Raw genomic sequence first — 12086 nt, 5'->3', positions numbered from 1 at the left:
GTGGGGGAGAGGGGAAGGAGGGAAGAATTAACCTCCTTCCTGTCCCTTTGCCTTAACAGGATCATTCCAGCCAGTGTCTTGCCATGTCCCTGCCCCTGCTCAGGCTAGAGAGCAGAGGGGTGGGGCCAGCACTGCTCTCCTGGAGCAGAGAGCCCAGCCCAGAGAGAATGCTGGGATGCTGGGGGACTCTGGCTAATCTAGGACAGACAATGTATAAACTGGTTTGAGTTCCATCAGTTAAGTTACATTCAACCAGGTTTATTTCAAACTGGTTTAGGCCATTTTGAAACTGGTTAATATGCACTGAATTTATGTTCTGTTACGGTTTTAAACCAGTTTCTGATCACTTAAACCGGTTTACATGTACTGTCTGTCCCTAGCCCGAGTGTGCACAACAATGCACTAGTTTCAGCAGCAGTACAACTCTATGTGACAGCCTTCTCCTGCAGCCAGATGTGGCATGTAGTAAACCCCAGCATACTGCCTTAACCCCATATGCTGTATGTGGCTAAAGACTGAACACACACCAATTCAATCTGGCACATATGTCATCTGGACCATAGAGCTCCTCATGAGTCTGGAAATATGGTGGCAGAGGAAAGGTAGCCAAGCAGCATTAACACTGCTGCTACCCCCCACTGCCAAATTCCAGAACCACTGGGGACCACCATCAATTAGATGAAATGGCTGTGTGAGTCAGGTCCAGCCTGGAAGCTGAGCATGACTGTGTTAGATTATATCCCCGCTGTATGTTTATAAATCCTAAAGCCAGAAGCCTCAGAAAGGAGGTGTCTGTCTAAAATGTGCAAACAGTGCTAGAAAGTTCATTTGAATAGCATACCTATTCACAATTCCTCTGTTGATGATCCATCAGTGGCCTTTTTCTATTGTTAAACAATGACATGTATTGTGCCATTGTTGAAGTTTTTGTTCTTGTTGCACAACTACTGTCACACAGCTTCTATCCATTTCATGTCACCCTGAAAATATCACACACAGCCTGTCTTTTAACCTCCAGGCTGTACAGAGGATGAAGCAACACAGATTGAAAGGATGGGAGTACCTTTGTGGTGGGTATGCTGCTATGTAGGTGAGCGTTGTGCAGAAGTCGCACATCAGACATGCCTCTATCAGGGTGAGCTCTTTGCATACAATGTTTCAGGTTTTTTCAGTGTCTTGACATAGATGTCTAAGTTTAATCTTGCTGCCATAGAAATTAAGAAAAAGAACACCTTCCATGTCTATGCCTTGCTTGTAGTTAAAAACTAGATTTCATAGACATTAGGGCTGGAAGGGACCTCAGAAGATCATTGAGTCCAGCCCCCTACCCGAAGGGCAGAAAGTCAGCTGGGGTCATAAGATCCCAGCAAGATAAGCATCCAATTTACTCTTGAAGGTGTTCAATGTAGGTGGTCACCCCGATAAACTTATAGGTGGCCATCAGATCACCCCTGAGCCTGCGCTTTTCCAGGCTAAATAGCCCCATGCCTCTCAGCCTGTCGTCATAAGGTCTGTTTTCCTGACCTCTGATCATGTGCATGGCTCTTCACTGGACTCCCTCAAGCTTCTCCACATCCTTTTTGAATTGTGGAACCCAAAACTGGGTGCAGTACTCCAGCTGCGGCCTCACCAAGGCCAAGTACAAGGGGAGAATGATGTCCCGGGATTTGCTTGAGAAGCATCTATGGATGCAAGCCAGCATTTCAGTTGCTTTAATAGCCACAGCATTGGATTGCAGGCTCAAGTTCATCTTGTGGTCAATGATGACCCCCAAATCTCTTTCTTCCGTAGTGCTATCCAGCGTAGCACTGCCAAGCCTATAAGGGTGCTGCAGGTTTTTCCTCCCAAGGTGAAGAACCCTGCATTTTTCAGTGTTAAACACTATCAGGTTTTCATCCGCCCATTTGCTGAATCTGTTCAGGTCAGCTGGATCGCCCACCTGTCTTCAGGTGTGGATGCTTTGCCCCAGAGTTTGGTGACATTGGCGAACTTGGCCAGTCTGCTTCTGACTCCAATGTCCACATCATTAATGAAGATGTTGAACAATATGAATCCAAGGACAGAGCCTTGGGGGACCCCACTGGTCACAGGGCACCATGATGATTGACTTCCATCAATTAGTACCCTCTGGGTCTGACTATGGAGCCAATTTCCCAGCCAGTGGATCATGGTGGACTCAAGGCCACAACTGGCAGTTTCGCCAGCGATCATGGGATACCAGATCAAAGGTTTTTTGAAGTCAAGATATATGACATCAATCTCTTGCCCCTTGTCCAGGTCACCTAGTCGTAGGAGGAAATGAGATTGGTCAAGCAAGACCTACCTGCAACAAACTCATGCTGGCTATCCCTCAGGATTTTGGCATCAGCCAGTCCATTAAGGATGGCCTCTTTAATAAACTTTTCTAAGACCTTCTCTGGGATAGAAGTCAGGCTGATGGGCCTACAGGTAGCCGGATCCACTTTCCTCCCTTTCTTGAAGATCAGCACCACATTGGTCTTCTTCCAGTGTTCGGGCACTATACCAGAGCGCCAGGAGTTCTCAAAGATCTGTGCCAGAGGCTGGCCTATGATGCTCGCCAACTCCTTGAGACCCTGGGGTGTAGATTGTCAGGGCCGGCTGATTTGAAGGTATCCAGCCTCTCAAGGTGTTCCGTCATGAGGTCAGCATTAATGGAAGGCAGGGGATGTCCCTCACCCAGATCTCCCTGTCCCATGGTGGGCATAGGCATCCCATGGGACTGATGAAAGACTGACGCAAAGTACCTATTTAATAGGTTGGCTTGTTCCTAGGCATCAAGTTGTCAGTTGTCCCATCTAGTTCAGCAGGGGTCCAATGTTGCCCTTGCTTTTCCTCCAGCTTCCCACATATCTGAAAAAAGGGCTTTTTATTGTCTTTGATGCTCAAAGCTAGTTGGAGTTCAGTTGCAGCCTTGGCTTTCCTAGTTTGCTCCCTGTAGGACCAGACCAGTGCAGAATATTCTTCCTTGGAGGTGAATCCCATCCTCAATCCTTTGTAGACCTTTCTTTTTAATCTCAGGTCTGCTAGATACCTGGAGAGCCAGGGGGGCTGCTGTGCCTTCTTGCTGCCTTTCCTCTGAGATGGAATAGAATTAGCTTGTGCATTGAGGATTGCTTCCTTGAGGAGCAACCACTCATCCTGGACTCCCCTCCCCCTGGGGTCATGGTCCCTTAGGGCCTCACTGACAAGCCTCCTGAGCTTGTCAAAATTGGCTTTCCTGAAGTCAAGGACTTCCGCGTTGCTGACTGACTTGCCAGCTTTATGGTGGAGGTCATCGGCTCATGGTCACTGTCACCCATGTTTCCACCAATCACTAGGTCACTGATTAGGTCATCCCCAGTAGCTAGTACCAGGTCAAGCAGTGCTTTACCTCTCATTGCTCTGTAGACTTCTTGAGTCAGGTAGAGGTCATCCACGCACAATAGGAAGCTCTGCAACTGCTCAGATTTTGCTGAGTGATCTTCCCACGAGATGTCTGGGTAATTGAAGTCACCCATGACAACCATGGTCATGGAGCATGCGGCCTCAGCCAGTTCCTGGGTGAACTCCTGGTTAAGCTCTTGACTTTGGATGGGAGGTCTGTAGTAGACTCCCACAATTGTGTCCCCTGTGCCATGTTCCCCACGGATTTTAACCCAGAGGGTCTCCAGTCATCTACCCTGGTCGCCAACATCAGCTTGCAGGGACGCGTAGCTTTCCTTAACATAGAGAGCTACACCCCACCCCTTTTATGTATTCGATCCCTCCTGTACATGGTATAGCCATCTATACCTGTGGTCCAGTCATGGGTGGAGTCCCACCAGGTCTCTGTTATCCCTATGACTTTGTAATTATTTGCATTAAGCAGGAGGATGAGTTCCTCCTGCTTATTCCCAAGCTCCTGGCATTTGTTTACAGGCAGACAAGTGTCCCCTTGGGGGAGGTATTACTTTCTGTACCTGACTCTATACGTACTTGCTCACCAGCAAAAAAAGGTTAGTGACAGAAAAGATACAGTGTTGAAAAATAGCTGGATATTCAGCCATGATATTCAGATTTTCTGTATAAATATATTTTCAATAAATATTTGGCTGAGAAAAAAAAAATAGGAGCCATTATTTTCTGACTGACCCTCGCATTTTCCTATTATTGTAAAAAAAAGCAACCAGTATAACATTTTTATCCTAAGTCATTGATAAAACATTGTACTTTGGTAATTCTTTCATCAAGTCCCAACATCAACTCCTTCCCGGATACAATGTTTACCATTCAGAGATGCATGTAGAAAAGCATATGACATTTTACCAATTAAAAAAAACAAAAGAGGCATGTTTTAATTTTTCTGGGAGAATTTTTCTGGCTCAGGAGCCCTCCATTGACCTTCATGATACTTATTGAGCATACCTGTAAGAGTATATACTGAACCATTTTCCAAGTTCAAATTATTTATCAACCATGTTATTTAGGTTGCAGCATAGGCAACAGAATTCTAATTATATCTATTTCTCAGTGAAAGCTATAGTAGCTCGAGGTTGCCAAGTTTCACAGTCATTAGACATTAGGGCTGATAGGGACCTTGTAAGATCATAGGGTCCAGCCCCCCTTAAATTAATTCTTTCTTTTGAAGTATAAATAAACCAACAGGATTTTTCAGCATATGATAATATTAAAATTTCAGACATATTATTTACTAAAATTTTCTCTTTTTTTGATTTTTTTCTTCCTTTCTTTTTCACTTTTCTTTATATAAAGAACCTAAAAGCTGTGATGCTCTAAATCCTTTACATACACTTTATTCCATATTGACTATGTAAAAAACAATCCAGTTTGCAGGTACGTAACCCTTTGCTTCTTTTCCCTTCTCTTCTTTCTCCTTCTTAAAAAATGTTTTTCTATGCTCTCCCTCCCTTCTCTTTTTCCCAAGCAGTTTACAGGGGATCTGCCATTCCCATATGTACAGAATTGACTACATTATACAATTCAACAAACCATAAAGCTCAATACACCATACTTTTCAGAAATGCTGGTCTAAGTCAATACAAATTTTAACATAGCTTCTTGCCCTTCCCTTCTCTCCTGCCCCTGCCTAAAAGTAAACCAAGTATTCAACCTCTCACAAAAAGGTACTCTGCAAGATCAATCTCAACCTTGGCACTATCTTTTGGCCTTCCATTTATTTCCATCTTGGCCAGGATTTCATCCTGTAACTTCCTTTGCATTCTGTATAATGCCAATATATTGAAAATCTTCAGACAATTGCAACCCATACTAGAAGGAGACCCAATTCTCAAAGAGCTCTTACCAGAACCACTTATCCTATCCTTTAAACAAGCACTGAACCTTGCCGACCTTATCACCAGAAGCAAACTTCTGACAGCCCAAAACACACCAAATGGATCCAGACCATGCCAGGACAAGAAATATACAACCTGCCAACACAGCTCCACCACCCCCACAATTACTACACCCCACAACAGAGCCATCAGTATTCCTGGATCTTACACCTGCAGAAATGTAATACATCTCATCCAGTGCAGCAAATTCCCTGCTGGAAAATATGTAGGAGAAAACAAACAACAACCATGCACCAGAATGAACGCACACCAGAAATCTATCAAAGATAAGAATACACAATTACCTGTGGAAGCACATTTCTCACAAGAAAAACACTTTCCAATATACTCTCCAGTCTCTCAATTTGAATATTCAAAGGGAATTCACAGATGGGCCTACAAATGTCACTTTGTCAACCTACTAGATACAAAAAATGATGGACAAAATATATACATTATGACACATAACGTGCCTAACAACTGACTCCCCAGGTAAACCCTCCACTTTTTACCAGTTCTTCTCATTACCTTCCCCCCACCTTCTGTCTGCCATCCTTTGATTACATCAACAGTCATGTCCCCCTTCCCCCCACTGGTCACTTCAATTTACATTTTAACTTACCAGCTTTCTTGCATACATACCGGCCTCTGGCTACTTTACCACTACATCCAGAAAGAACACAGACCATCTGCAGATGCTTCCTCAGCCTGACAAAGAAATAATATGCTATTATGAACTGAGGCAGAATCATGAAAAAAGAACTGTCTGGTAGTGTGAGCAGGCAGCAATACCTCCTCAAACTGAATTGAAGGACCTGTAGTTGTTGTTTAGCCCTTGACTCTTTCCCATCTAACTCACTTGCCATGCCTTGAAGTTCCTTCAGTAATGGGGTCTCTGGAAGAGGGGCTCATCTCCAAGGTCAAAGTATTATCCAACAACAGAGCCACTGCATAACACTTTGAGTTTCTGAAAATGTAGCCTCTACTTCCCCTTACATCTTTATGTGTGCCTCTCAATGTCTATGTTCTGTTTTTGGATCCCTTGCACTCTTCGCCTGTCTAAGGTCCACTCCATCTCTTCTCAGCTGCTCCCAGTCAGGCCTTTCTCCTCAAGCCTCCAGGTAGTCTTTCTGATGGGTTTTCATTAGGCTGGGCTGTTCTCATGCCTATTTTGTCCATCCCAGCTCTCACCCTTCTCCTGGGCTTTCTTGGTTCTTTCTATCAATTAAAAAATACAGCTCCTTGCCTAAGCACCAGCTTAGACTTCAAAGACTCTAAAATAAATGGCAGCAAACAACAGAAATGTTAATATCCTCACAACGATGGCTTGATTTAGTGTGTATGTCTTTTATTCTGGCATATTCCTACTAAGGTTGTGGGTCTTAGAAGATCCTTATAGTAAATAGATAGGTAACCCTAGCCTCTTTCTTTCCCTTATGTAGGCAAGTCCTGTGCACAGGACAACAAGACTTTTATCTAAGTGTTCTAGTCTTTTATTAAGTTACATACAAACTTGCATTAACTGTTTTTGCCATGAGAGATCTTGGGTAGGATTATACTTTCTTTATTCTCCGGAACTTCCCTATTCCAGTAATTAACTGCAGTGAAATCAAAAGGACCACTCACAAAATAACCTCTTCTGCCACTCTGAATTTATGTTGAATAACTGAATTATGTTGAGTATTGAGAGTGGCATGATTAGATATTAATAAACTATTCACATCCTGACTCCAAGATCTGGGCTCTGAAAATAGGGGATTGAAGTCATACAATGGATCTGTGTTACAGACTGAACTAAACCTCAGTTGTATGGCAAAAAGATTCCCCCCACCCCACCCACCCACTGTTTCTTATCACAAATGTTTATATCTGAAGTCTGTGAGATCCAAGAGAAAACAAAGTAAAAAAAATCTAATCAAACAGATGCTGGCAGCTTGAAACACAGACTAAATATTTTCTATGGAAGATTTTGGAAAAACAAGAACAGGATGACTTTGAGGCTTTGGGACTGAATTCAAATGCAAAATTAGAAGTCTTTCTACCTCCAACAGTTGGGAAAACTGTAATCGAAACAAATTTCTCAAAAACAAGCAAATAAATTAACTCATTTAAGTTTGTCAGCTGTTATACAACATGAACATATCCTAAATAGAAATGTGTAAGGCAATAACCACAGCTGTGTTAGGAGCTGGTTTGCATTAGGCCATTTTTACTGGGCTCCAACCCTAATAAAAATTGTAGTAATAATGTTCGAAAGTAAATGTATTTCTGTATTCTATAAAGCATAACACACTGGCAGGAATCCACTAAACAACTATAAGGCCATATGTAGATGAAACGAGAGGCGTGTGTGCACAACACTTTAAAGCAGGATAAATGCCTTTGCACCACTTTAATTGTGTTGGTGTTTGCACACCTCAGAGGCACATTGCGCATTAATTCCAGGTGCTGTAGGAAATTCGGTGGCATAATGTGCCTTAAATGACTTGGGGCTCAGCAAACTAAAACTCCTTTGAGTAGTATGACCAGGTTGTGGTTACAGAGTAGCCAGATGTGCCCCTGGCTATAAGGGTCAGGAGATAGTCCTAAGATGAGAAGCAGAGACTGGAAAACAGAGATAGAAACTCACCCACCCACCCAGACAGCAGGCTGCTGTTAGGTCAAGGCTGGTACCCCAGAGGCTGAAGTCTATTCAGTGAACCAAAGCAGGGGTCTGGCCAGACAGAAAAGGAAGGCTAAGGCTAGGATAGCTGACAAGCCTTCAGAAATTCACAAGAGCACTGGGCAAATGGCTGGACAGAGGACCCAGACAGGGTGCCTGACCTGACTGGATGGTCCAGGTTACTTGTGAGGCCACTACTAGTCCCAGGAGTTTCCACTCCCCAACAATAAACAACAGCAAAGTCATGGCAGGAAAAAAATTGGAGGCATGGAAAGGCTGGAAGAAGGGTAGCTGAGTGGGGCAGCTGCTACCTGTATTACACTTATCTACTTGGTGTTTAGGAAATTTCCCACTCAGAGGGGTTTGTCAACATTTATCTTGTTTCTTCAAGTGGTTACCTTCCTTTTAAGTATGCAGCTATGGATTGTGTGACTTGAGTTGCAGCAGTGTTAAGGTAACTGGAGTACAGTGGCATCTGCTCAAAAATTAGTCAGGACAAAACTGTTTTCAAATGGTCTGGTGCAGGTTGCCAATAACATCTTTTCTGAATCACTGGTATTCTTAAAATGGGACTTCACTAGCTTTACCACAACCTTGATGACCACATTGCTTCGTAGAAAAAAAAACTTGAAGTGGTGTGGATAAAGTTGCGTTCTTTTACTAACATTGTGAACAGATAGGCCTGGGATGGATTGAACTATGGCCCATTATTATCCATGCAGAGCCCTTCCAGGTCACCGTGCCTCATAAAGAAGAACCCCATGTGATTAGTGACTGTGTTTGAAGAAAAATCTTTTAGCCTGGCAAGCCTAAAATACTGTGAATGGTATTTGGACACAAAAAGATATCCTTGACTATTTGGTTGATGGCAGGAATTTGAATGTGTACTTCTGGAATGGAGTAATGAATATGGTAAATGTAGATGAATCCCAAGAGAATGGTACCTGCCAAAGCCAGGCATCAAGTGTGCTGAACACTGCATTTTGCATCTAGTCCACACTTGTTGAACTCTAGTTAATCAACATAGAAACTCATGTCTCTAGAGGCGTTTGACATAATGGCCATGGACTCTCAATGGTTAGAAGGCCTATCAACCAGCTCATTAATCCCTTAGTAGACTAGTTTTGATACCTGTCATCAATGGAAGTGGCTCCTGACAAGGTTCTATGAGTACAAATATAAACTTTTTTTCTGCTTGATTATAAAGTTCTGTTTCAGTTTTCAATAGCTTTAGGAAATCTCAGACTGGGATTACCTTGAGCACCTTGAAACCTGACGATATAAAAACCTCTCTGTGAAGACACGTTCATTGCTTGGTTTACAGCTCAGTAGAAATTTTTTGAGGTCTTTGATTAAATAGATGTCTTCCTATGTGCATGCCATCTTGCGCTACAGCTGCTCACTAAACATTTCAGCGATCTGCAGGGATGACTTCCAAAGTGCAAATAGTCTGTAGGCAGGACAGAATTTGAGATGAACCAGAACAGAACTGTACAACTTTAGGATGATGTTGATGTCACCTGGAGTCAATCTTGGAGCATAACGGCTGTGGTCCAATGACCCACTCAGCTCCAACTGGCAGAATATATCACTACCTCACATACACAAAAATTGTCCTGAGTGGCACATGCACACCTAGTAGGCCATTTATGTCACCTGTAGAGACCTACCAAATTCACGGCAGAAGTGGGCTGCATGACAGCTCCTTTAATCTTGCAGCTTCTCCCACATACCCCTCCTGCCACTCGCTCCTGACCAGCAGGGAAATGAAAACCATGGTTTTAAATATGGCACCTTTTTTGCCTACCGGCTGGTCAGCAGCAAGCAACATGCCCACCAGGGCCCCTTGAGGGGGCAAACAATTGGGGGGGGCAGTGTGGGCACATGCCACAGGAAGGGGGTTGAGTGCCCCCTGGGATGGGCGAAGCCCACTCCAAGTGGCTTCAGCCCATAGGAGAGACTAGCCTGGTAAAGCCTAGTGGTGGGCATGATTTACCTGCAGGTACCGTATCTATGGCAATGGAGCAGCATGTGCTGCTGCCACTACATTTTACAAGTATGTGCTCTTTGTTTGTAGGCAGGTGTGCAGGAAGTGACACAATAAAAGCATGCCCGGGGTGTCAGAGGGTCTGGGCAGGTGATCTGGATGGAAGCAGCCGAGAGAGCTCTCCAGCTCCGATGAACCAGATAACCCAAGATGTGGGGAGAAGATGCGGGAGCCCAGAAACAAAGAACCCAGAGGGGTTCTCATCCATGAATGTCTCAGCCACAGAAAGCCTGGATGACTCTGAGGTCCTGCACCCAGATGGAGGGAGCAAAAGGAATGCATGAGTGTGACACCCTGCCTAGCACCTGACAGAGCGTACTGGAAGGGCTATACTGTCTTTGAGTTTTTCTTTATGGGCATCTGTCTAGCCCTGCCCTGGCTAAGGAGCTGAGTAACCTTTGAGTTCTATTGTCTACAAATTGACCTAAGAAGTGAACTGGGGGAATACTGATAATAATCCCAAAGATTATTGGGATGGACATTGCCCATCCAGGGTGATTACCTGGGATGGGAGTTGGCAGTGGTAGAGCTCTAGGCTCAGGCTCGACTGCCACCATGTGAGTGTTTCTTTTGGAATTACATTGTCAGTTCCATAACTGAGGGACTAAGTCTAGGACTGTTGTGTATTTATCTTACTTCAGGTTTTTACACAAAAGAGTTAAATTGAGTATACGAGTGATTTGGGATAGCAAAAGTCATGTTCGGTGATGCCCTACCTAGACAATCTTGCCCCATTATACGGGCCACCAGACAATGTTTGCCCCAACTAGCATCATCACGCACCACCTTGAATATCCAGTTGATGTGTGGATGGGGTGGAGGAGCTCCATAAAACATGCTTAAGAGCCTCCCTGAGGAAAAGATACCATCTATCATTGAAGCCTCCCTCCCTAGCGTTCTGTTCACATCAAGTCACAGCGGGCGAGTAAAGAGGGATTTCCCTTAAAGTAAAAGCTCCCAGTACCCAGTAAGGAGCAGACAGGGGACACTAAGCTTGTGACAGGTGATCTCAATGATCACACCACTCTCCTCAATGCTCTGACTGGGTACAGGGGGCATGGGGAAACCTGCAAGAATACTGAAAAGAGTAGCTTTCCCTGTATGCCCAGTGAAATGTCAAAATTAAATATTAAGAAGTACATCTGAATACACAGGAGACTATACCTGTGGTAGTCTTAGATTCAATAAACACTGTCAGGTATGATGACTCAGAAGGGAAAGATTACACATGAGGAGCAACATCTATATGTTATCTAGTTTGCTAAGGATATTTGCACTTATACAAGGAAAGTATCCTTCCTCAATTCAATTGTTGCTTACAGAAGCCTGGCTTAGGATAAAGGCATAGTTAAATGTTCTACACTGCAAAGGCAAAATAAATGATTATGGCAGGTTATTGACAGCTCTCCATTTAATCATTATAAATCTAGAGTAACTCAACTCATTTCCACTGAATTACTGCAAATTGGTATAACTGATCAGGATTCAGACAAAGTTAAAAGGAGCATATATAATCTATTTAAAAATATGAAGCTCTTGCTACATGGCATACGTTCCTTGTTACAGCTTGACTAGGCTTCTTTTTACTGTCATGTTTATCTTAACATTAGATAGCCTTTACTTTATGTCTATATTTGAATATTTTTATCATAAAGAAAATCAAATTTAAATTTCTAAACATCTTTTAAGTTTCTAATGCCACGTTTTTGTGTGCATTGAAGTATATCCTTGAATAGCAGTAATGCATATAGTGTAAATATATTGCATGGTCTTATTTTGTAGAATTTATAATGAATAGACCCCAAAAGTAAAACTGTTCTTCTTTGTTCCTGATATTTATGAGGAATACTGATAGGCACAGTAACGTCCAATAGCATATATACATATATATATATATATATATTTTTTTTTTTGTAACAAACTCTAGAACTTCTGAAAAATAACATTTGTTTACAGTATTTGTTTTCTTGGACTTCCCTTAGATCTATTTCCGCATAACTACTATCAAGGAGTTTAAAGGCCAAGAAACTTCTCAGGATGAGGT

At 43.1% G+C, this 12086-nt stretch overlaps 1 long non-coding RNA gene across 1 annotated transcript in view; it reads right to left on the bottom strand.

Annotated features, from left to right (window-relative positions):
• LOC149865923 (uncharacterized) overlaps positions 1 to 6050 on the bottom strand; it is a 115193-nt gene extending 109143 nt beyond the window's left edge. Inside the window, exon 1 of the long non-coding RNA XR_016441809.1 lies at positions 5976 to 6050. This is a non-coding gene — a long non-coding RNA (uncharacterized LOC149865923). The remainder of the gene's footprint in view (positions 1 to 5975) is intronic.
• Between the last annotated feature and the right edge of the window lie 6036 nt (positions 6051 to 12086).

This window comes from Crocodylus siamensis, chromosome 4 (genome assembly GCF_052110815.1).
Source record: "Crocodylus siamensis isolate JL-2025a chromosome 4, ASM5211081v1, whole genome shotgun sequence".
Taxonomy (NCBI): Eukaryota; Metazoa; Chordata; order Crocodylia; family Crocodylidae; genus Crocodylus; species Crocodylus siamensis.
This window is presented reverse-complemented; position numbering and strand designations above follow the sequence as displayed.